Here is a 26,723-nt window from a genome sequence, read left to right on the forward strand (position 1 = left end):
TGCGGAGCACAGGCCCTAGGTGCAACGGCTTCAGCGTTGCAGTACGTGGGCTCCAAGGCTGAGGTGCACCTCTTGTTGCGGAGCACAGGTCTAGGTGCAGCGGCTTCAGCGTTGCAGTATGTGGGCTCCGAGGTTGCGGTGCACCGGCTTAGGGGCTCCTCAACATGTGGAATCTTCCCAGAGCAGGTATCGAACCCATGTCCCCTGCACTGGCAAATGGATTCTTATCCACCATGCCACCCGGGAAGTCCTCTCTCCCTTTTTCTGAGCCTCAATTTCCTTCTCTGTAAAATGGGCTGAGGGCAGGGAGCCTATTGCACTCAGTGAACAGTCAAAGGTCACCCTGGGTTTACAGAAAGAGTTGCAAGGGAAGGACTTTTCTGAGTGCTAATGGAGTCCATCCTGAGAGAGGTGTCAGCCTCAGGGGTCAAGACCCAGCAGGGAAGGCGTCAAGAGGCTGGGAGCAGCTGGGGGCCCAGCAGAGGCTCAGCACACGGCTGTCAGCCCAGCCCTGGGAGGCCAGCCTCTGAAGGCTGCCTTCATCTTCCCAAGAAAATCACTATTCTCTCTTTCCCCTCAGCCCTTCCCAGTCCCCTCCTCCGCCCTCGTTTCTTGTTTACTCATTCAGGGCCATGATTTATTTTTGGATGAGAATGTCAGTCCTCTTTGCTCTCGCGGCCACCCGCCAGAGCCACCCGCTGGCCACACTGAGAGAAGGGAGGCCAGGGGGACTCCAGCCTAGCTGAGATAGGGCGGGTCCTGTGGGGAGGGTCTCCATCAGGCCCAGCCCTCGTTCTTTTGTTTATCTTCACAGACAGCAACTAGGAGAACAGGCAGCCAAATTTTTGGATTTCTCCACTCTTGATGAACAAAGAGACTGACCTGTCGTCTATAGCACTATCTTTGCTGCGGACATAAACAATGTTGCTCAGAAACGGACATGGGTAAGCCAGGCATGGTTTGGGGTGGGTTGTGAAGTGTCCAAATATGCACTCTTTCAGTTCATGCAGACAAGTAAGGATGGGTTTGTTTTCATTTTTAAAATTGTGTTTAGGAATTCCATGGTGGTCCAGTGGTTAAGACTCTGTGCTTTCTTTCAATGTATGGGGTGTGGGTTTGATCTGTGGGCAGGGAAGTTTCGCACACACATGGCCAAATATATATATATATGTATCTCCCCTCTCTGTACTGTAAGAGAGGAAGCCTCCAGTACTATGGCCATCTGCTTATGACCCTGTCTCCTGCTCTGGGCTCCATTCTAGCACCTAGCTCAGTGCCTGGCATATAGTGGGTGCTCAATAAATGTGGGACTTCAGGGGAACATTTTTAGAAAACAGCTTTATTGAGATATAATTGAGGTATCATTCAATTCATCCATTTAAAATATATAATTCAATGGTTTTTAGGATATTCACAGATACGTGCAGCCACCACCACGGTCAATTTCAGAACCCTTTCCCTACCCCCAAAATAAACCCTGCGCCCATTCCAGTCACTGACACGCCCCCTCCCTGCAGCCCCTGGCAACTGCTAGTCTCCTTTCTGTCTGTATGGATTGGCCTGTTCTGGACACTTCATACTAATGGGATCCCACTGCGTGTGGTGTTCTGTGCCTGGCTTCTCTCGCTAAGCATGGCTTCAAGCTCCATCCACAGTGTAGCCTGTGTCAGCACTTCATTCTTGTTGATGGCTGAGTAATATTCCATCGTGTGGTTGGACCACACTTTGTTCATCCCTTCTTCTGTCTGTGGACGCTTGAGTTGTTTCCACCTCTGGCTACTGTGAACATGTGTGTCCAGGTGTTTGTGTGGATGGAGGTTTTCACTTCTCTGGGGTATGTCCTAAGGACCGACAGCAAATGTTTCCTGGTTATATTGAACCCTGTTAGACTCCGGTCAGATAGTCACATGGGGGGATTTCCCTGGTGGTCCAATGGCTGTGAGTCTGTGCTCCCAATACAGGAGGCCCAGGTTCTATCCCTGTTTAGGGAATGAGATCCCATATGCTGTAACTAGGAGTTTGCACGCTGCAATGAAGATCGAAGGTCCCAAGTGCCACAACCAAGACCTAGCACAGCCAAATGTATTAATTAACTAATTTTTAAAATAGTCACCACTGTGGAGAACAGTAAGAGATTCCTTAGCAAACTAGGAATGGAACTACCATATGGCCCAGCAATCCCGCTACTGGCCATATACCCTGAGAAAACCAGAATTCAGAAAGACACATGTGTCCAATATTCATTGCAGCACTGCTTACATTAGCTAGGACATGGAAGCGACATAGGTGTCCACTGACAGCTGAATGGATAGAGAAGCTGCGGCACTTATGTGCAATGGAATATTACTCAGCCATAAAAAGGAACCAATCTGAGTCCGTTGTAGTGAGGTGGATGGACCTAGAGCCTGTTATGCAGAGTGAAGTACGTCAGAAAGAGAAAAGCAAATATCATATATTAATACGTGGAATTTAGAAAAATAGCACTGATTAACCTATTTACAGAGAAGAAATGGAGACACAGCTGTACAGAATGGACTTGTAGGCACAGTGGGGGAAGGAGAGGCTAGGAGAAATTGAGAAAGTGACGTTGACTTATACGCACTTCAATGTGTAAAATAGACAACCAGTTGTTGCTGTTCAATCACTAAGTCATGTCCGACTCTCTGAGACCCCATGAACTGCAGCATGCCGGGCTTCCCTGTCCTTCATTATCTCCTGGAGTTTGCTCAAACCCCTGTCCATTGAGTCAGTGATGCCATCCAACCATCTCATCCTCTGTCGCCCTCTTTTCTTTCTGCCCTCAGTCTTTCCAAGCATCAGGGTCTTTTTCAGTGAGCTGTCTCTTCGCATCAGGTGGCCAAAATATAGGAGCTTCAGCTTCAGTATCAGTCCTTCCAATGAATATTCAGGGTTAATTTCCTTCAGGATTGACTTGTTTGATCCCCTTGCAGTCCAAGGGACTCTCAAGAGTCTTCTCTAGCACCGCAACTTGAAAACATCAATTTTTCAGTGGAAAGCTGCTATATAACACAGGGAGGCCAGCCTGGTGCTCCGTGAGGACCTAGAGGGGTGGGATGGGGGGAGTGAGGTCAACAGGGAGGGGACATATATATAATTATGGCTGATTCATGCTGATGCACAGCGGAGACCATCACAACATTGTAAGGCAATTATCCTTCAAAAAAAAAAATCAGTCACCTTGGTTGGATAGATAAACAATCCAACCCCTCAGGCTTTGAAATCAGGAATGCCAGCTGGAATCTCCCACTGGCTCATCTATGAGGAGGACCCCAGAGGCTCCTGGATTCCTCTGATCGCCTTGTAGAAGTCTGAGAGTAGAAAGTGCCCTCTCATTGTCAGCTGGTATGATCACTTCCTCTCTCCTGGGTCTCTCTAAAATGAATTTTTTGGTGTTTTTTTGCGGCCAACTGGTCCACCCCTCAAGGTGGTGGGGAACCAAAGATAGCCCTGTCCATGGGACTGGAGACACCTAGATCTCTGATCTGGATCAGGCCTTGGGGTTTTGGAGCGGGGCTGATCTCAGAGCATGCTGCCCTGGGTTTATTTTGATTGAGGGCGGTGGGCTGGGTCAGCATGTTGGGGATGGCCTGTGCCCAGGACCATGAAACCTGAGGCCTCAAATCCACGTCCTTGGCATGCAGGTGTCTTGGATGGCATCCAAGGCCGAGAACCTGGTCTGGGTCCAGCTGAGAAAGGTCGAGGTAGGCTGTTCTTGCCTCTAGATCCTCTCATTTTGTCAAGGAAATCCCATCTCTAAAATGCAAGCCCTGGACCTCGCTGATGGTCCGTGGTTAAGACTCCATGCTTCCAGAGCAGGTGGCACAGGTTCAGTCCCTGGTCGGGAAAGTAAGATGCTGCACGGACAAAAAAATAAAAAGCAAAGGCTTCCCTGGTGGCTCGGTGGTAAAGAATCTGCCTGCCAGTGCAGGAGACGTGGGCTCAATCCCTGGTCTGGGAAGATCCCACTCGCTGCTGAGCAGCGAAGCCATGGGCCACGGCTACTGAGCCTCTGCTCTAGCGCCCAGGAACCGCAGCTACCGGCTCTTCCACCCAGAGCCTGGCGCTCTGTAACGAGAGACGCCACTGCAGTGAGACGCCCGCCCACTGCAGCTAGAGAGCAGTCCTGCTCGCCGCAGCCAGAGAAAAGCCTGAGCAGCAACAAAGACCCAGAACAGCCAAAAATTAAAATAGATATCAGTTCAGTTCAGTTCAGTTGCTCAGTCGTGTCCAGCTCTTTGCGACCCCATGAATCGCAGCACGCCAGGCCTCCCTGTCCATCACCAACTCCCGGAGTTCATTCAGACTCACGTCCATCGAGTCCGTGATGCCATCCAGCCATCTCATCCTCTGTCGTCCCCTTCTCCTCCTGCCCCCAATCCCTCCCAGCATCAGAGTCTTTTCCAATGAGTCAACTCTTCACATGAGGTGGCCAAAGTACTGGAGCTTCAGCTTTAGCATCATTCCTTCCAAAGAACACCCAGGGCTGATCTCCTTCAGAATGGACTGGTTGGATCTCCTTGCAGTCCAAGGGACTCTCAAGAGTCTTCTCCAACACCACAGTTCAAAAGCATCAATTCTTCGGCGCTCAGCTTTCTTCACAGTCCAACTCTCACATCCATACATGACCACAGGAAAAACCATAGCCTTGACTAGACGGACCTTAGTAGGCAAAGTAATGTCTCTGCTTTTGAATATACTATCTAGGTTGGTCATAACTTTTCTTGCAAGGAGTAAGCGTCTTTTAATTTCATGGCTGCAGTCACCATCTGCAGTGATTTTGGAGCCCAAAAATATAAAGTCTGACACTGTTTCCACTGTTTCCCCATCTATTTCCCATGAAGTGATGGGACCAGATGCCGTGATCTTCGTTTTCTGAATGTTGAGCTTTAAGCCAACTTTTTCACTCTCCTCTTTCACTTTCATCAAGAGGCTTTCTAGTTCCTCTTCACTTTCTGCCATAAGGGTGGTGTCATCTGCATATCTGAGGTTATTGATATTTCTCCTGGCAATCTTGTTTCCAGCTTGTGTTTCTTCCAGCCCAGCATTTCTCATGATGTACTCTGCATATAAGTTAAATAAGCAGGGTGACAATATACAGCCTTGACGTACTCCTTTTCCTATTTGGAACCGGTCTGTTGTTCCATGTCCAGTTCTAAGTGTTGCTTCCTGACCTGCATACAGGTTTCTCAAGAGGCAGGTCAGGTGGTCTGGTATTCCCATCTCTCTCAGAATTTTCCACAGTTTATTGTGATCCACACAGTCAAAGGCTTTGGCATAGTCAATAAAGCAGAACTAGATGTTTTTCTGGAACTCTCTTGCTTTTTCCATGATCCAGAGGATGTTGGCAATTTGATCTCTGGTTCCTCTGCCTTTTCTAAAACCAGCTTAAACATCAGGAAGTTCACGGTTCACGTATTGCTGAAGCCTGGCTTGGAGAATTTTGAGCATTACTTTACTAGCATGTGAGATGAGTGCAATTGTGCAGTAGTTGGAGCATTCTTTGGCATTGCGAAAATAAATAAACATAAATTTAAAAAAAATAAAAAGCAAGTCCTGCCTCTGCCCACCGTGAGGCCTCTGGGTGCCTGTATCAGTGAGGGCCTTCTAAAGAAACAGAGTAGTACGGCACATGTTGGGACTTCGCTAGTGGTGGAGCAGATAAGAACCCACCTGCCAGTGCAGGGAACACGGGTTTAATCCCTGGTCTGGACGACTTGATAAGCCATGGAGCAGCTAAGCCCATGCGCCACAACTCCCGAGCCCCAGTGCTGCCGTTACTGAAGGTGGGCACCTATGGCCCATGCTGTGCTACAAGAGAAGCCACCCCAGTGAGCAGCCCACAGGCCGCAACCAAGAGTGGTCCCCTGCTCGCTGCAAGTAGAGAAAACCGGCGCAAAGCAACGAAGACCCCGTGCAGCCAAAACGAGACTGAACAGATAGCTGCTCTAGGTCTCAGCTGCAGCACGCAGGACCTTCGGCCTTTGTTGCACTGTGTGGGATCTTTAGTTATGGCACTCGAACTCTTAGTTCCCTGACCAGGGATCGAACCCGGGCTCTCTGTATTGGAAGCACCGAGCCTGAGGGAAGTTCAATGGACCACCAGGGAAGTTCCATAACTTGCAGTCTTGAAGAGAGTTCTTTTTTCCCAGGAGACTCTGTTTTGGCTCCTGAGGCCTTCAATTGATTAGATAAGGCCCCCCCAGAGTCTCAAGGATAACTTCCTTGCCTAAGGTTGACTGATGGGAGGTGTTAACCACATCTGGGAAAGATTTTCACAGTACCCTCTAGACTAATGTGTGACCAACCCCCTGGGATCTGTTGCCTGCCGAAGCTGACACGTACATTTTCACCATCGATGTGTTTTCATGTCTCCACCCCACCATGAACCATCCGTGAGAATGCCAGCTCCTGTGAGAAGATTGTGGGAGTGCTCCCCGGTCACAAGGGAGAGCACGTGGAGGCATGTTGACTGACCGCATCTGGACAGAGAAAGTGGGACAGGAAGGAAGCACGTGGGCATGTGGGGTGTCTGCGGGAAGGTGGTGGAAATGTCAGCAAGGGGCGAACGCCAAGGCCAGGGCCATGGGGAGCCGTAGTAGGTGTTGGAGCATGTGGCATGGTTGGATACAGCCATTCCCTTCTCCAGGGGATCTTTCTGACCCAGGGTTCGAACCCGGGTCTCCTGCATTGCAGGCAAATTCTTTACCGTCTTAGCTACCAGGAAAACTCGTGGTTGGATGCACTAACCATTAAAAAAGCTTGCCGCTGGGGGAACTTCCCTGGCGGTCCAGCGTATAAAATTTCATGCTTCCAATGCAGGGGGCCTGAGTTCAATCCCTGTTTGGGGAACTAAGATCCTACAGCACAACCAAGCCTGAGCATCTCGGCTACTGAGCCTGAACGCGCTAGACCCACTTGTTGCAGCTGGAGAAGGCTGCGCACAGCATCGAAGACCCAGAGAAGCCAGAACAAATAATATATCTTTTAATTTTAAAAATTACCTAACAAAAAATTACGGAAAAAAGAATGTCACTGACTGTTATGGGTCTGTCAGCACCCTCAGGTCAGGGCAGTGAGTGTTAGGATCCCAGTCCATGCAGGACATGGCAAGGCCTGGGCCCAGGGCTGTAGGGATTGGGATGGGGCTAGTTTAAAATGTTCCAGGTACATCAGCCTGGGATGAGTGTTAAGTTGCTAAAATCAACACGCTGAGCTCTTTGGTTCAGGCCTCTACTCTCTCTGGCCATTATGTCAGAATGACCCCCTTGGGCTGCACAAGGTCAGTGACCTGACCCTGAAAGTCTGTGGTGCCTGTGCCCCTCCCCCTGTGGGATCACTGGGGAGCGGTTGCCTAGAGACGGCCGCCTCCCCTTCCTGCTCCCAGTGGAAAGCTAAGCCCCTCTCCCCTGGCAGACAGTCTGGAAGGAAAAACAGGCTCCGTCTTGCCATTCCCCAAACATGCAGAGACTTTTCCTACCCCAGGGCCATTGCACCGGCAGTTTCCTCCGGCTGAAATGCGTTTCCTATCATTTTCCCCACGGCCAGTTTCTCCTCGTCCCTCAGGCTCGACCTAACTTTCACCTCCCCCAAGAAGCTTCGCTATTGTCAGTCTCGTCGTTGCTGTTCAGTCGCTAAGTCTGATTCTGCTGAGGGAGGAAAGGAACAGGCCGAGCTGACTCCATCTTGAAAAAGAAGGAAAATCCATCTTGCACTTTCAGTGAGCTTTGGACCATGTGCCTGGTACCATGATAACATACCTACGGCTGAACTGGCCTCCTGGACTGATAAACACCAGATTCCATACCAAGATTTCCCGTCGCCAAAAAGAATGTAATGATCCCCTATACGGTCAATCACCTTTGTAATCTTGACGGCACCCACTGGTGTAGGCCGCAGTGTATAACCAGCTGACCCTTCTGATTATGAATCATGCCTGTAACCTGATTGTATCTCCCTTTGACATTTTCCAGGCTAGGTTTAAGGAATTTGGGGAGGTGGGCTTGAGCACTACATGTAAGGTATATAAGGTTTTCACAGAAGTCGGTCAGAGTCCTTGGCTAAGGGAAGCCCTGCCTTGGCCCCGCCGGTGTAATAAACCACACTCCACTATCTGCATCGTCCTTCTGAGTGAGTTTGTTTCCCGGAACACGTGGCTACAACATTGCGACCCCATGGACTGCAGCACGGGAGGCTTCCCTGTCCTTCTCCATCTCCTGGAGTTTGCTCAAACTCATATCCACTGAGTCGGTGATGCCGTCCAACCATCTCATCCTCTGCTTCCCTCTTCTCCTCCTTCCTCCCATCTTTCCCAGCATCAGCACCTTTTCCAATGAGTCAGCTCTTTGCATCAGGTGGCCAAAATATTGGAGCTTCAGCTTCAGCATCAGACCTTCCAATGAATATTCAGGGTTGATTTCCTTTAGGATTGAATGATTTGATCTCCTTGCAGTCCAAGGGACTCTCAAGAGTCTTCTCCAACACCACAGTTCCAAAGCATCAGTCCTTCGGCGCTTAGCCTTCTTTATGGTTCAACTCTCACATCCGTGCACGACTATCGGAAAAACCATAGCTTTGACTATATGGATCTTTGTCAGCAAAGTGATGTTTTTGCTTTTTGATATGTTGTGTAGGTTTTTCATAGCTTTCCTGTGTCTCTGTGACATCACCTGTTTTACCTCCCAGGGTCTAAAACAATTTCATTTCCTTTTATGCTTCCCTATCTGGAGTGTGGAGCCATGAGGATGGGATTTTTTCTGCCTTGATCACGGACACATCCACAGTTCCCACAACAATACCTGTCTCTCAGTAACTGCTTGTTGAGTGAGTGAATAAAGAGCCACACCCCCTTCTTATCCTTCTCTTACCCTTTAAACAGCGACTCTGCTTCCCCTCCTCCCCCCAGGGTTTCCATGTCGCCATGGAGACACTGATGCCACTGCTTTCCTCTCCTATCGCTCGCCTGAGCCATTCCTGCAGCTCTGCCCTCACTCCTTCCGATCCATCTCCAGAGGAATATTTTATTTTTCATTATTTCTTGGTTGCCCCGCACAGCATGTGCAACCTTAGTCCCCCAGCCAGGGATCAAACCTGTGCTCCCTGCAGTGGAAGCGTGGATCTTAACCAGTGGGCCACCAGGGGCATCCCAAGCTGAACATTCTTGCAGGAGGTTGTGTTGATGACATGGAGGGATCTTGCCTAAGGGGTGGTGTAATGGAACTCACAGCAGCCCCACTACTGTGGGGCTCATCTTGTTTTTTAAAAAATTGTTATCTGTTTATTGGCTGCTCTGGGCCTTCGTTACTGTGCTCAGCCTTTGCAGCGAGCGGGGCAACCCTCTAGTCGCGGTGTGCAGGCTTCTTACTGTGGTGGCTTCTCATTTTGGAGCCCGGGCTCCAGGCACGTGGACTTCAGTAGTTGTGGCACGTGGGCTTAGTTGCCCCGCGGCACGTGGAATCTTCTAGGAGCAGGAATCAAACCCAAGTTCCCTGCACTGGCAGGCAGATTCTGAAGCACCAGGGGAGCCTCAGGAGCCCCTCTTAGAGATGAGACGTTGGAGGTTCAGGGAGACCAGCGGGCAGGCCATCCACCGGATGGTGCCCCCCAGGGGCAGGGTGCCATTCTGGACCCTGCTCCACCCGCTGTGGGGCACGGATGTCACTGAGACCCGTGCTCCTCACCTAAGCACTGGAAGCACGGTTAGACTTGGTGAGGAGGTGCTGCGTGACCCACCCCAGGCAGTGTGCAGTAGGACCCCAGTCCTCAGGCTGCTCGTACAGTGTTACTCTCTGTTTCAGTGTGCCCATCGGTAGGATGTGTGTAACAGACTATTTGCCATCCTAACCATCTTTGAGCACGCAGTTCAGCGGCACTAGGTACACTTACATTGTGGTACAACTATCGCCCCGGCCCACCTCCAGAACTTTGCCATCTTCTCAAACCGAAACCCTGTGCCCGTGAAACCCGAACTTCCCGTCCCCTCCCTCAAGTCCCTGGTAACTACTCTGCTTTCTCTATGAATTTGACTATTATAGGTATGTCATTATAAGTGGAATCATAAAGGCATCCTTTAAATGGTTTTTTTTTTTGGCTACTGTACAGCACTGGGAACTCAATATTCTAGAATAACCTATATGGGAAGAGAATCTGAAAAGGAATGCATAAATGTAGGATTTAGTCCGCAAAAACAGAGCTATGTTAAGCAACATGGAACTGAATATTATTTTTCAAGCAGAGTTAAAAGCACATTGTATTTGCCTTCTGACCACTTGCCCAGTCCCCATCTATTCAAGAGAGATAAGCTTCATCTAAATTGTCTCATCTGATTGATAGCTGTCATTTATAACTTTATTGCTACTTTTGTCTCGGGCATTCCTTTGGAAAAGGTGTACAGAGTCATTACATGTTCTAATGTATTCTCTATAGATAAGATAAGTCAAGCATTTATCTGCCGATACTTTTGAAGTTGACCTTTCTTTATACTTAGAAATGTCTCTTACCAGTAGGCTTCCCTGGCGTCTCGGATGGTAAAGAATCTGCACGCAGTGCAAGAAACCACTGTTTGATCCCCGGGTTGGGAAGATCCCTGGGAGAAGTAAATGGCAACCCACTCCAATATTCTGGCCTAGAAAATTCCATGGACAGAGGAACCTGGCTACAGTCCATGGGGTCTCAAAGAGTTCAGACATGACTGAGCAACTATCACTCACTCACATGTATACCTGAATCACCTTGCTTTACACCCGAAAGTAACAGAACATTTGTAAATTGACTATTGGCTGCTGATGTGTATGTGTGCACAGCTGTGTACGACTGCGACCCCGTGGACTGTAGCCCGCCAGGCTCCTCTGTTCATGGAATTTTCCAAGCAAGAATACTGTACTCTAGTATAAAACTAACAATTAACAAAAGAAAATGGTAAAATAAAATGTAGAGTTTACCATCTTAACCATTTTTAAAAAGATCTTTTTATGGACCACTTTTAAAGTCTTAAATGAATTTGTTACAATATTGCTTTTCCTTTATGTTTTGGTTTTTTGGCCCCAAGGTATGTGTGATCTTAGCTCCCTGACAAGGGATCGGGCTCACACTTCCGGCATTGGAAGGTGAAGTCTTAACCACTGGACCAGGGAAGTTCCCGTCTTAGCCATTAAGTGTACAGTTCAGTAGCATTAAGTATGTATACTTTGTTGGGCAACCATCACCACCATCCATCTCTAGAACCCTTTTTACCAGGTAAAACTGAAATTCTGTTCCCATTAAAGAACTCTTCATTCCCACCCCCCTCAGCTCCTCAGCTCCTGGCACCCACCATCCTTTCTGTCTCCATGAATCTGATCATTCTAGGTGCCGTATGTTAACTGGGATCCTGCAGTATTTGTTCTTTTGTGACTGGCTAACTTTTTGGGCTCCAAAATCACTGCAGATGGTGACTGCAGCCATGAAATTAAAAGACGCTTACTCCTTGCAAGAGAAGTTATGACCAACCTAGACAGCATGTTCAAAAGCAGAGACATTACTTTGCCGACTAAGGTCCGTCTAGTCAAGGCTATGGTTTTTCCTGTGGTCATGTATGAATGTGAGAGTTGGACTGTGAAGAAGGCTGAGCGCCGAAGAATTGATGCTTTTGAACTGTGGTGTTGGAGAAGACTCTTGAGAGTCCCTGGGACTGCAAGGAGATCCAACCAGTCCATTCTGAAGGAGGTCAGCCCTGGGATTTCTTTGGAGGGAATGATGCTAAAGCTGAAACTCCAGTACTTTGTCCACCTCATGCAAAGGGTTGACTCATTGGAAAAGACTCTGATGCTGGGAGGGATTGGGGGCAGGAGGAGAAGGGGACGACCGAGGATGAGATGGCTGGATGGCATCACGGACTCGATGGGCGTGAGTCTGAGTGAACTCCGGGAGTTGGTGATGGACAGGGAGGCCTGGCGTGCTGCGATGCACGGGGTCGCAAAGAGTCGGGCACGACTGAGCGACTGGACTGGACTGGACTGAACTGAACACCGCTTAGCATGATGCCCTCGCAGTCAGTTCACGTTGTTGTTGTCACTGTTCAGCTGCTCAGTCATGTCCAGCTCTTGGTGGCCCCATGGACTGCAGCATGACAGACCTCCTTTGGGTACACCCGGAGGTGAAATTGCTGGGCCATGTGGTGATTCTATGTTTAATTTTTTGAGGAACTATCAGACTGTCTTCCACAACAGCTGCACCATTTCACATCCCCACCAGCGACGCATGCGTCTAGTTTCCCGTATCTTCAGCAGAGTGTCAGCTTCCCTTTGTTTGTATTATAAACATCCTAATGAGTGTGAAGTGATAGCTCACAGTGGTTTTGATTTGCATTTCCCTGATAACTAAGGAGCATCTTTTCATGTGCTTATTGGCCATTTGTGTATCATCTTGCCCATTTTTATTTATTTTTTTGTTTGTTTTTCTGTTTTTATTTTAAGGTGAATTTTCTTTTTTTTTAATTGAGGTATAGTCTTTGCCTGTTTTTAAATGGGGTTGTTTGTCTTTTTGTCTTTCAGTTGTATTATGTGTGTGTGTGTGTGTGTGTGTGTGTGTGTATGCTAATTCACCTCAGTCGTGTCCAACTCTGTGTGACCCTATGGACTGTAACCTGCCAGGCTCCTCTGTCCATGGGATTCCCCAGGAAAGAATATTGGACTGGGTTGCCATGCCCTCCTCCAGGGGATTATATATATATTATATACATATATAATTATATATTGCCTTTTTACTCTCTTGATTATTTCCTTTGGTGCACAAAAGTTTTTAATTTCCATAAATTTCATTTTATATATTTTTTCTTTTGTTAGCTGTGTGTTTTGGAGTCATATCCAAGGATTTTGCCTGATGTTTTCCTTTTTTTCTTCTGCCATTCAGCTCTCTGATCCATTTGGACTTCGTTTTTGTGCATGGTGTTAGGTAAGGTTCCAGCTTCATTCTTTTGCCTGTGGAGATCCAATTTTTCCAGAACCAGCTGTTTCACTGAAAAAAAGAAAATCTGTCCTTTACCCCACTGAATGACCTTAACATCTCTATAAAAAATTACTTCACCATGTATTTGAGGGTTTATTTCTGGGATCTTTGTTCCATTGATTGATTTGTTTTTGTATCAGTGCCACACTCTTCTGATTATTGTAGCTTTGTAAGAAGTTTTGAAAACAGGAAGTGTGAGTCCTCTAACTTTGTTTTTCTTTTTCAAAATGGTTTTGGCTATGCAAGATCCTTGAGATTCCATATAAAATTTAAAAATTTTTTGGCCATGCCATGTGGCATGTGGGATCGATCTTCTTTTTACCAACCAGGAATTGAAACCATTCCCTCAGCAGTGGAAATGCTTACCCAATGGATCACCAGGGAAGTCCCAAGATTCCATATAAATTTTATAATAGATTTTTCTATTTCTTAAAAAAAAGTCACTACAATTTTTATATGAGTAGCATTGAATCTGTAGATTCCTTTGGATAGCATTGTCATCTTAACAATATTAAGTTTTCAATCTATAAACTCAGATGTCTTTCTGCTTATATCTTCTTTAATTTCTTTTGGCAACATTGTGTAGTTTTTAGTGCACAAGACTTCCCTTTCCTTGTTAAGTATATTCCTAAGTATTTTATTCTTTCTGATGCTGTTGTAAGTAGAATTGTTTTCTTAGTTTTCTTTTTGGATTTTTCATCGTTAGTATATACAAACGCAACTGATTTTTGCATGTTGGTTTTGTGTTCTGCTGCTTTGCTGAATTTGTTTATTAGTGCCAAGAGGGTTTTTTGTTGTTTGGCGTGTGTGGGGTCTTTATAGGGTTTTCTGCATATAAGAGCTTGCTGCTTGCAAAAAGAGATCATTTTACTTCTTCCTTTCCAATTTTGGTGCCTTTATTTCTTTTTCTTGTCTAATTGTTCTGGCTAGGCTTTCTAGGACCAAACTGAATTCAATTGGTGAAAGCGAACATCCTTGTTGTTACAGACTGAGTGTTGCTGCTGCTGCTGCTAAGTTGCTTCAGTCGTGTCCGACTCTGTGCGACCCCATAGACGGAAGCCCACCAGGCTCCCCCGTCCCTGGGATTCTCCAGGCAAGAACACTGGAGTGGGTTGCCATTTCCTTCTCCAATGCATGAAAGTGAAAAGTGAAAGTGAAGTCGCTCAGCCATGCCCGACTCCCAGCGACCCCATGGACCGCAGCCCACTACCCCCAGATTCATATATTGACGTCTTAACAACCAACGTGATGCTGTTAGAAGGTAAGACCTTTGGGAGGTGATTTGGTCATGAGAGAAGAGCCCTCATGAATGGGGTTCATGCCTTTATAGAGAGACCCCAGAGAGCTCTCTTACCCTCTTTGCAGACTGTGAGGTCAGAACCAGAAAGCACCTGTGTGCAGCCCAGAAGAGGGCCCTCACCAGAGCCTGACCACACTGCACACTGGTCTCAGACTCCCAGCCTTCAGACTGGGGGAGACACACGTCTGCTGTTTGTGAGCCACCCAGTCTGTGGCCCTTTGTTATCACTGCCCAAATTGACTGACACCTGCTTTATTCCTGATATTAAAAGAAAGGTTTTAGTTTGTCACCATTGAATGTGGTGGGACTTGTGGGGTTTTCAAACATGGTCTTTATTCTATTAAGTCCCCTTCTATTCATAGTTTGTTGAATGTTTCTACTGTGAAAGGGTGTTGGATTTTGTCAAATGCTTTTTCTGCATTGATTGAAGTGATTGTGTGATTTTGGTCCTTTTTTTAAGTTGGTTGTCACACTGATCAATTTTCACATACAGACTAGTTTTGCCTGTGGCAGAATCTCATATAAATGGAAGGAGAACTGATTCAGCAGATGCGGTGGTAAGTTGATGGTAGACTCTTTTTTGTGGCTGTATAGTATTCCAGATCTTCCCAGGTGGCTCAGTGGTAAAGAATCTGCCTACCAATGCAGGAGACCCAAGAGATGCAAGTTTGATCCCTGGGTCGGGAAGATCCCCTGGAGTAGGAAACGGCAACCCATGCCAGCACTCTTGCCTGAAAAATTCCATTGACAGAAGAGCCTGGCAGGCTGCAGGCCACAGGGCTGCAGAGTCGGACAAGACTGAGCGCACCACAGCAGTATTCCACAGCAGGTCTCAAGCACAGTGCCTCCATCCTCTGGTGGACGGGTATTTGGGGTGGTTTCTGTTTGGGGTGACTAGGAATGCGGCTGCTGGGAACATCTGCGTCACATTTCTGTGGGTCAAGCCCCAGGAGTAGAGTTGCTGGCATGGGGCTGGTCTCCTGCAAGCTAGAGGTGTTTTGGTCCCAACCCTCCCCTCATCACACCATGGTTCATCATCTACACACTTACTTAAAGAGCCCTCTTGGGGTAGGTCTGGGGGCTGCTTCCAATTTTCCCCAGAATTAGAAATGTCGCTGAGCTGTGCATTGCTGTGCCAAAGCTTCACAACCTCTTCTCGAGGAGTGACAGGGCACGGGCATCTGAGAGTCCTTGATGCCCACTGCCATCTGGCCTTCCCTCCAGACGGCCCCTGGCAGCCAGCGTCACAGGGGTCCTGCATGCTGATTTCCCTCCAAACCTTCCACGTTTGTTGTTGTTGTTTCTGGCTTCTCTGTGCGGCTGTGGGATCTTAGTTCCCTGGCCAGGGATTGAACCCAGGTCCTCGACAGTGGAAGCACAAGGTTCTAACCATTGGACTGTCGGGAAATTTCCTGAACCTGCCACTTCTGACTGCCAAATTACTAGCCACCAGCATTCTGAACTGAGCTGGAACAAATGAATATTCTGAACTTCTCTTGAAGGAGAAAGGAGTTCCAGGAGGCTGAGGGTACTGTGTTCATGACCACGTCATTTGTTTATGTATATTTTGATGCCGCACTGTGCATGGCCCCACACTCAGTGATGCTGGACTCAAGAGCCCCCTAAGCTGGGGAGCAAAGGCAAACACAGATTCCCCCACCCCCATGGGGTCAGGTCTGGGTTGGAAAGAGGGATTGTGGCTGGAGGACTCCAGACCAGGGAGCTGGGCCCTGCTGGGGGCCGTTAAAGAAGGCTTCCCGGAAGAGAGGGCAATGCTGAAGAATGGACAGGAGTCCAGCAGGTGGGGAGGAGATGGCAGTGACCTGACAGAGGGAATTTGCGAGAGCGTGAGTGCGAGGACACTGAGCAAGCATGGGGAACTGTGGGCAGGCGGGCGCACAGAGGCAGCAGGGACACTGCTCAGGGGCCCCTACCTGCAGAGCAACCTCACAGGGAAGCGCCTCCTGCAGGGGCGGTGGACAGTGCTCCTCACCTTCAGCCTGATGCTCATCCCGAGACCGGCACGTCAGCATCCTGCGAGACTGAAGACTAGACGAAACCTATGCTCAGGGAAGGTCAGCATCATCTCAGTGCCTCTGGGGGCAATAACAGGACACCTACTGCATGCTTGCTCCTCATTGTTGCTCTTGTTGTCTAGTCGCTCAGTTGTGTCCGACTATTGTGACCCCATGCCCTGTAGCCCGCCAGGCTCCTCTGTCCATGGGATTCTCCAGGCAAGAATACTGGAGTGGGTTGCCATTTCCTGCTCCAAAGGATCTTCCTGACCCAGGGATTGAACCTGTCACGGTTCCTGCATTGGAAGGTGGTTTCTTTTACCACTGAACCACCTGGAAAGGCCGAAAACAGCAGCTCAGGAAGGTTTAGGGCTTTGGATTTGAATCCTTGACTGCAGGCCTGGGCTAGGTGGGACCATCCCTTCCTTGAATCTCTTCATTTAATCTTCACCCCCAACACTTCAGAGGAGAGTCCGATCTCCATTTATTAAGCCTCCAAGAGAGGATTTCTTTTTTAAAAAAAGATTGATTTATTTGGCTGGGTATTAGTTGTGGCATGTGGGATCTTCGATCTTCGTTGCAGCGGGCAAGATCTTTAGTTGAGGTAGGCGGGATCTCATTTCCTGACCACAGATGGAACCCGGCCTCCTGCATCGGAAGTGCAAAGTCATAGCCCCTGGACCACCAGGGAAGTCTCCAAGAAAGGATTTCTGCTTGAGGGTTCACAGTGCTGGTGCCTCTGAGAAAATGCATAGCCCGCCACCCCCACCTACACCCGTCTCCCCCCAACCCTGAAATCAAACTGGCAGAAGGCTGAGAGGCACCTTCAGGGCCAGTCCCTGCCAGAGGCAACACCTGGAGTGACAGCCCCACCCCAGGATTTTATATGGTCATTTTCTCCTAATTATAAAAAGGTGGAGCAATTTCCAGATGGAGAATTAAAGAAGCAGAAAAGAAAACAAACAAAAAAAGACACAGTCTCTCCCACAATCACTCAGCTCAGAGAAAACCTCCCCTGGCATTTCATGCACTGCCTCTCAGCATTTTAAAAAATGGCCTTTTTATATTTTTGTTATTATCCAAGTAATGTGACTCTCCTAGAGAATCATCAACTGACAAGCTAAGGAGGAGGAAGGAATAAGCAGAAATTACCTCTCGTTTACAAAACAAGGACTCTTACTATTTTAAAGTATTTATTTTTCTTAGTACACAACAACACTTTGTGTCAAACCAAAGGCAGAACAGTTTCTTTCATTCCTTCATCTAGAGATGAGCCTCATTAACTCCATTTCTATGGTTTATTCATACTATTGAATACACAGGAGATGAAAAACAGCAAAGGGTTATGAGCAAAGACTCTGGACTCTGACAGTTCAGGTTCAAATCCTAACTCTGCCCACTGGCTGTATGACTTCGGACAACTAGCTTTGCCTCTCTAGGCCTCAGTTTTCTTTCTTTTTGTTAGAGAAATGTATTTACGGCTGCGCTGGGTCTCTGTTGCTGTGCACAGGCTCTCTCTAGTTGCAGAGAACAGGGGCTGCTCTCTGCTGCAGTGTGTGAACTCTGGGACCCAGGCTCCAGTCGTTGTGGAGACAGGCTTAGTTGTTCCACAGCCTGCAGGATCTTCCTGAACCAGGGATGAAACCCGCATCCCCTGCACTGGCAGGCAGACTCCCAGCCTCCGGACCACCGGGGACGACCGTCCACTTCTTATCTCTGCAACAGGGAGGATGGTCACTGTGCTTCTAAGGGACAGTGAAGACTGAGATAACTCACTTGTTTTGCCCAGAACATCGTTTACAACTTGATTTTTCTATTTCTTTCCTCTGCTTACAAAGATAAGATGTGCATACCAGATACACAAAAATACACACACACACAAAAGAGGCAACAGCTAATAGGAAGGGACAGGCTGGCAGCCCCACCCAGCAAAGCCCAGCTGAAAACAAGTTAGGGCAAGAGAAGAGCCGACGTCCAGCCTCGGCCTGGTCCCACGGGGAGCGCTGCAGTGTGAGCAGCTCCGCAGAGCTTGTCCCACCCAGAGGCTGGGCGCCTGGGCTGGTACGGCTGGGTCTGCCCTCTCAGGGGCTGTTATGAATATTTCTTTCCATTTTGCAGAGGAGGAAACTGGGGCCCAGAAAGGGAAAGGTGACTTGTCCAGGGTCCAGACTTGATCCATTGCATAGATTAGTCAAGTCATTAGGAAAAAAGCGAATTCTTAAACTGTTTTCCTTTCATTATTTTATTTTAAATACAAAAATATGATACTCTCAGTAGGAAAGATTCAAATTTACAGAGTCCTGTTCAGTAAAAAGAGAAGCCCCACTGTGCCCTTCAGAGAGCAGCTATATATGTGTCCATTCAGGTAGTTTATACCTATATACAGATGCAGAAATTATATATATATAATTATTTTACGTCTATATTATGATATATATTCTTATTATAATATATTACAATATATTCTTATTATAGTGTATGCTATTTTAACAGAAATTTAATTCTACTCTGCATATTAATCTGAAAATCGTCTTGTTCACACACTCTGTTGTGAATATAGGTGCACATTGAAACATAAATCTCTTTTTTTTTCCTTCAATGGGGGACCACTTTAATCCCCTATTGACATTTTTTGTAATTTTTTCAAATTTTTTGTGAAACAGATTTATATTTTTTCTTTTTTCTTTATTATTGCAGTATGGCTTACACCCAGGAACATGCGTAAAGTGCATTAATTTTAGTTGTGGGTTTTAGTTCATTTCTGATGTGGGCACACCCAGGTAACTGCCACCCAAGTCAACTTGGCAAGTCCCCGCTGCCCTTCCCAGTACAACATGGCCCAAATAGCTGTATGCGTTCTACTATCTTCATAGAGGTTGTCCCCCACTTTAAAAAATAATTTTATTGTTTTCCATTATTTTCATTATGCCCTGATCTTAATTTGTCAGCATTGTGAGTCTTTTTCCTCCCTTTCATTAAACATTTTTGGGGGGTTTCATTTTCAAGTTATTTTTTTCTTTTTTTAAAAACTGGAGTACTGTTGATTTACAACGTTGTGTTAGTTTCAGGTATATGGCACAGTGATTCAGACATATATATGTGCTGTGCTTAGACGCTCGGTCGTGTCTGACTCTTTGCAACCCCATGGACTGTAGACGGCCATGCTCCTCTGTCCATGGGGATTCTCCAGGCAAGAATACTGGAGTGGGTTACCATTTCCTACTCCACGGGATCTTCCCAACCCAGGGATCAAGCCCAGGTCTCCCACATTGCAGGTGGATTCTTTACCAGCTGAGCCACAAGGGAAGCCCTGGGAAGTTATATATACATATACATACACATATATATAATGCATGTATTTTTTTCAGTTTCTTTGCCCTTACAGGTTATTAAAAGTATTGAGTATAGTTCCCTGTGTGATACAGTAGGTCCTTCTAGTTATCTTCATTAGATCTTTTTATTTCTAAAATTATCTTAGATTCACATGCTGTTATTAGATTGGTGCAAAAGTAGCCGTAGTTTAAGAACCTGAATTTTAAATCACCATAACTAGGCTCAAACACATTTTATTAATCCAAGTAGGAACCATTACAATCAGCACATTTTTGTCAATAAGAAATAACTTTGTTTATTCCTGTAGCATAAAAATCCATGCTTTGGGTTTCAATGATACTAAGATGAGGTGACAAGAATATGCAGAAGAACTATCCAAAAAAGATCTTCATGACCCAGATAACCACGATGGGGTGATCACTCACCTACAGCCAGACATCCTGGAATGTGAACTCAAGTGGGCCTTAGGAAACATCACTATGAACAAAGCTAGTGGGGGTGATGGAATTCCAGTTGAGCTATTTCAAATCCTAAAAGATGATGCTGTGAAAGTGCTGCACTCAATATGCCAGCAAATTTGGAAAACTCAGCAGAGGCCACAAGACTGGAAAAGGTTAGTTTTCATTCCAATCCCAAAGAAAGGCAATGCCAAAGAATGCTCAAACTACCACACAGTTGCACTCATCTCACACACTAGTAAAGTAATGCTCAAAATTCTCCAAGCCAGGCTTCAACAGTACATGAATTGTGAAGTTCCAGATGTTCAAGGTAGATTTAGAAAAGTCAGAGGAACCAGAGATCAAATTGCCAACATCTGTAGGATCATTGAAAAAGCAAGAGAGTTCCAGAAAAACATCTACTTCTGCTTTACTGACTACACCAAAACCTTTGACTGTGAGAATCAAAATAAACTGTGGAAAATTTTTCAAGAGATGGAAATACCAGACCACCTTACCTGCCTGCTGAGAAATCTGTATGCAGGTCAAGAGGCAACGGTTAGAACCAGACATGGAACAACAAACTGGTTCCAAATTGGGAAAGGAGTACATCAAGGCTGGATATTGTCACCTTACTTCTTTAACTTATATGCAGAGAACATCATGTTAAATACAAGCCTGGATGAAGCACAAGCTGGAATCAAGATTGCCGAGAGAAATATCAATAACCTCAGATATGCAGATGACACCACCCTTATGGCAGAAAACGAAGAAGAACTAAAGAGCCTCTTGATGAAAGTGAAAGAGAGTGAAAAAGTTGGCTTAAAGCTCAACATTCAGAAAACTAAGATCATGGCATCTGATCCCATCACTTCATGGCAAATAGATGGGAAACAATGGAAACAATGGAAACACCGAGAGACTTTATTTTCTTGGGCTCCAAAATCACTGCAGATGGTGACTGCAGCCATGAAATTAAAAGATGGTTGCTCCTTGGAAGAAAAGATATGACCAACCTAGACAGCATATTAAAAAGCAGAGACATTATTTTGCCAACAAAGGTCCATCTAGTCAAAGCTATGGTTTTTCCCGTAGTCATGTATGGATGTGAGTTGGACTATAAAGAGAGCTGAGCACCGAAGAATTGATGCTTTTGAACCGTGGTGTTGGAGAGATCCAACCAGTCCATCCTAAAGGAAATCAGTCCTGGGTGTTCATTGGAAGGAATGACGCTGAAGCTGAAACTCCAATATTTTGGCCACCTGATGTGAAGAACTCATTGGAAAAGATCCTGATGCTGGGAAAGGTTGAAGGCAGGAGGAGAAGGGGATGGCAGAGGATGAGATGATTGGATGGCATCACCAACTCAATGGACATAAGTTTGAGTGAGCTCTGGGAGTTGGTAATGGACAGGGAAGCCTGGTGTGCTGCAGTCCATGGGGTCTCACAGAGTCGGACACGACTCAGCTACTGAACTGAACTGAAAAATCCATGTTTCGGGATTGAACAAACTCATGGAAAGCATTTTCTGCATCCTGCTGGTTGTGGAAGCATTTTCCCTGCAGAATGTTGTCGAGATGTTTGAAGAAGTGGTAGTCAGTTGGCGAGAGGTTGGGTGAACACGGCAAATGAGGCAAAACTCTGTAGCCCACTTCGTTCATTCACTCATTCAACTTTTGAAGCGTCGGTTGTGCAACATGCGGTCAAGCGTTGTCATGGAGAAGAGTTGGGCCTGTTCCACTGACCCAGGCTGGCTGCGGGCGTGCAGTTTTCGGTGCATCTCATCGATTAGCTGAGTTTACTTCTCAGATGTAGTGGTTTCCCAGGTAACCAGGGATAGGACAGTCAGCAACCTCTGACTCAACCCAGAGCAGTCTCCAGGGCCCCTGTGGGCCTGTCCCAACAGCTTGCCAGCCCAGTGAGCTCTGTTTTGTCAGCAAGATGGAATGACTCGTTTAGCGCGATTGCCAGAGGAAGCAGGGTGGGGAGGCCCAGGCCCGCTCTAGCTCGCTTCCTTCCTGCAGGGGTGGCGAAACATCTCACTCTGCTTCCCGTCTGCCCTGACCCCACCTTTTCTATTTTTTCCCCTTTCCTGCCTTCTCCTGGGGGGAAGGCGGTTGTCTGGACTGCGAGTGTAGCCCTGGGAAGTTCAGGTTCTTGCTCACATATAGCACTTTGGTCCCCTGGGAGAGGTGAGCGTGAGGGTCCCAGGCCACCCTCAAGGAGGCTCGCTGCGCCCTGAGTCTCCCCAGATCAGGAAGCGTGCATGATCAGATGCTCAGCTGTGTCCGACTCTTTGCGACCCTGGGGACTGTGGCCCGCCAGGACCCTCTGTCCATGGGATTCTCCAGACAAGGACACTAGAGTGGGTTGCCATCTCCTTCTCCAGAGATCAGAGAGAGGCTCTAGGAACCCAAATATCCAGGAGTCTCCCTGGATTTCCTTCCTCCCTTCGGCCAATTTCTTCCTCTGCTCCAGTAGATCATCTCCCCCCCAGCAGGTCTGGGGATGGTCAGGAAGCCAGGAAGCCTGGGGTCCACAGTTGGTGCCTAGCAAAAACTGAGCAGAGCCATCGTTCGGCTTGATGCCTCCTGACACCCTTGTCCCCAAGTCCTTTCTCCCTACAGCAGCCCCTGGGCGCTTTCTAGAACTTAAAAACCATATCAGGTTACTCCCCAGCTCACCCGCGTCTCCCATCATCCTACTCCCTGCAGCCCCTCAAGGAGCCCCCTCCTGTCTCCTTGACCTCCTCTTTCTCCCTCCCCCACTTGCTCACCTGGCTCCAGCTCACCACCCCTCTTTGTTCCTCAAACACTCCCATCTCTTTCCACCTCAGGGCCTTTGCACGTGCTGCGCCCTCCACTGGAGGGTCTTTCCTCCTGATCTCAGTGCTCCCGACCCCTTCTGCTCTTTCTGCTCTCACTTCAAATGTCACCTCTTCCACTTGCCTCCCATTTCCTCCTCAGTGCCGATCACCATGTGGCCTCTTCTTATTTATACATGGGCCCTTTATATTTTTTGTACCGCCCCACACACCCGGCTACAAGGGGCTTCCCTTGTAGCTCACTCGGTAAACAATCTGCCTGCAGTGCGGGAGACCTGGGTTCGATCCCTGGGTTGGGAAGATCCCCTGGAGAAGGAAATGGCAACCCACTCCAGTATCATTGCCTGGAAAATCTCATGGACAGAGGAGCCTGGTGAGCTGCAGTCCATGGGGTCGCAAAGAGTTGGGCACGACCGAGCGACTAACACTAACACTTAAACACACCCAGTCCAGGGCCCATGACATGATTAGGACGCAACATACCTTTGCAGAAAGAATGAATGGACTAAAGTGGTTAAGGGGCCAGAAGTCACAGGAATCCCTTCTGAGGTCCAGCCATGGGGTAGACTGTTTACACCCTGCCTGGTTTGGAGATGATCTCAGCCATGGCCCCTGGGCCTCTCTGGAAGGGGCCAGGGCTGGGACAGGATGCGAAGGGGCAGGCCAGCCCTGCACTCGCCTGGCCTCGTGCCCTGGGGCAACCCCAGCATTCTGAGCCTCAGTTTTCTTCTCTGAAAAAATACTTTTGACTTCCTCTGCTCTCCTCTGCCTGGTTTGGACCAGGACACAGTCTAGGCACATCAGCTCCTTTCTCTGCTGGGATGACCGGCAAGCAGGAAAGCGTGGGAGCCACTTGTTGTTTAGGCACCAAGTCGTGTCCAGCTCTTCTGTGACCCCATGGACCCCAACAGGCTCCTCAGGTCACGGGATTTCCCAGGCAAGAAAACTGGAGTGGATTTCCATTTCCTGCTCTAGGGGATCTTCCTGATCCAGAGATCGAACCCATCTCTCCTGCATTGCAGGTGGATTCTTTGCCACTGAGCCACTGGGAAATCAGGGATGCTCAGCTTCCCAGGTGGCTCAGTGGTAGATAATCTACCTGCCAATGGAGGAGACACAGGAGACTTGGGTTCAATCCCTGGGTCGGGAAGATCCCCTGGAGGAGGAAATGGCAACCCACTCCAGCATTCTTGCCTGGAAAATCCCCTGGACAGAGGAGCCTGGCGGGCTATAGTCCAAATGGTTGCAAAGAGTCGGACACCACTGCGCCACTGAGCAAGCATGCACCAGGAAAACTGGTGTCTAATCAGCTGAGCAGAGCCACGGTTACACTCCTTGCTTTCCTTGGGCTCTTAATTGGCAGAGCTTCAGGTACTTCTCTCTGCCTCCCTCCCCGCTGCTTCAGGGGGTATGACATCTCTCTGGCCCCCACTGCTCTAATTGAGCCCCTAGACTGGAGGGTAGATGGTGAATCTGGGCCTTAGGGCCCCCACCCCCACCTCAACCTTGAGATTCATGGCCGCCCAGAAGAGGAAAGGGAGGCCCAGAGGGGCTTCCCATTTGCCCAGCCTTGAGAAGGGAACTAAGGCGGGGCTCTCCCAAGAGACGCCTCACTGGGCCTCTCCAATTCAAGCTAAGGATGGCAGCAGGGGGCCGAGGTTCAGAGAGGTTAATCTTGCTCACCGAGAAGTAGAGAGGGGAGGGGCAGAGCCGGGTCCTCCTGAGACAAGGGACAGTAGCAAAATCAGCCCAGACACCCCTCTGCTTCTGAATGCTGACAAGTGTCAGGCGTCTGAGTGCAGCTGGTCAAAAAGTGAGATGATCCTGAGCACCTTTCAGTGGAGACCCAGGGAATTCCCTCCCTTCCCCCCTCCTCTCCTTCCTTCCCTTCTTTTCTCCCTTCTTTCCACTAAAGACAACAAAAGTTCTTTTTTTTTTTTTTTTTTTGGCTACATCTGTCTTAATTGCTGCCTGCAGGATCTAGTTCCTTGACCCGCAATGGAATCTGGGCCCCCTGTTTTGGGAGTGTGGTGTTCTTAACCACTGGAACACCAGCGATGTCCCTCCCTACAGGTCTTTAGAAGCATCCTTGCTTTCTGGCCTCACAAGATGGTCCTGGATCCTCTGCCCAGTTCGGGAATCAGCCATTCCTCCAGGAGCCCTGGCTTCTTTCTTGGGAAATGGTAATTAGAGATCACAGTTGGCATCAGGGGTGCTCACTACTGCAGATCTGGTCACTGTTTCTAGGCCTTTTCAGTGTAGAGAGAGAGAGCATGCTTTTTCTGTTTAAGAGATAGTACATGCTGTATTCTTACTGATTTTCCAATTCAGTTACTTAGGATTACAGGATTTTACTTCTTTGCTCTATTTGTACATCTGTCTTCTAACACTGAGAATCTTGGTTTCTAACATTAACCAAATGACTTATTTGCTTTATCTAAAAATATATATATAATAGTTTCAGAATAGCAACATGAATATTGTTACTAACATTATGATTTCCCATTAGAGAATGTGCTTTATGTAGTTATACTGTGTTCAGATGACTGTGTCCTAAAGTCGTCTGAAATAATTCCTGTTTGTGTGCTTAAGCCACCGACTCAAAACCACAATTAAGTTCATTTGTCTCTTATTCTTGCTTTTTTTAGTATCCTGCACAATTTTGTGTCATCTTAATTCCCTGACCAGGGATTGAACTCAGGCCTTCAGCAATGAAAACACAACATCTTAACCACTAGACTGTCAGGGGATTCCCCATTTGTCTCATTTTTATTTCAAGGTTTTTTTTCCCCCTCTTTTTTTTTAGCCCACATGCCTAAAGCCTGCGCTCTGCAACAGGAGAAGCCACCACAATGAGCAGTGCGGATGCTGCAACTAGAGAAAGCATGTGTGCAGCAGCAAAGACCCAGAACAGCCGTAAATTCACTGCATACTTCCACCATGCCATTATGCTAGGCTACATTCCCACCTGCAAGGAACAGAAGTACCTATTTCTTCACAGCCTCACCAAGGATTTAAGGTCGTATTTCTATCGCTATATATTTTCTTCCCCAAACAAAATGGACATTTACTTTCTATCTTGTAAAAGTCCAGAGATAAATAGTCCAGGGCCGGTGTGGTACTGCTCTACAAAGTCTTCTGGAATTCAGCCTTGTTTCCTGGTGGCCTCCATGCCTAATGTCGCATGGTTCAAGATGACTGCCTCAGCTCCAGCCATCACACTTGCAGTCCAGGTATAGGAATGACGAAGGGATAGAGAAAGATAAGAGAAATTGAGATTAAAACTTTCCATTTCTCTTATGAGAGCAAAACATTGAGCATGTTTTCAGGGCCAGTGTATTTATTTAATGGGATCTCTTGTCCATTTTTAAACATAGGGTAATTGACTTTCTCCTTTATTTCTGGGAACTCTGTATTAGGTATATATTAACCCTTTGTCTGTGATATAAGTTGCAAATGTTTCATCAGACTTGGAAACTAAGGCTTAGAGAGACCAAGGGGAGTGGGGCTCAGACAGAGGGTGGGGATCCCATTTCCTTGAAGAGCAGCTTAAAGTGGCAGCCCCTCCCCCACCACAGTGCCTGGACAACGTGGCCCTGCAGTTTCTTGCTGGAGCTGCCGGAGCAGACAGCACAGTCTAGGCACAGCCACGTGCAGCTGCTCTGCTGAATCTCTCCCCCAGCGTATTCGCAACCATTCGGCACACTAATGCCCTTCCACAGAACAGAGGGCCCAGCCCTGCCCACGAAATGGAGCGATCTGCCCCTCCCTCACTCCATGACTCCATCCAGCTGTTCTGAATAGCCTCACCC

General features: G+C 47.6%; 1 long non-coding RNA gene across 1 annotated transcript; it reads left to right on the forward strand.

Moving 5' to 3' along the window:
- The first annotated feature begins 704 nt into the window (after positions 1–704).
- On the forward strand, positions 705–26,237 carry LOC128051360 (uncharacterized). Its single transcript, XR_008199711.1, has 6 exons — positions 705–944; positions 12,907–12,948; positions 13,990–14,263; positions 14,796–14,859; positions 24,985–25,094; positions 25,718–26,237. It is a non-coding gene; the product is annotated as an uncharacterized LOC128051360 (long non-coding RNA).
- Positions 26,238–26,723: the final 486 nt, after the last annotated feature.

The sequence above is a fragment of the Budorcas taxicolor genome, chromosome 7, assembly GCF_023091745.1.
Source record: "Budorcas taxicolor isolate Tak-1 chromosome 7, Takin1.1, whole genome shotgun sequence".
Taxonomy (NCBI): Eukaryota; Metazoa; Chordata; class Mammalia; order Artiodactyla; family Bovidae; genus Budorcas; species Budorcas taxicolor.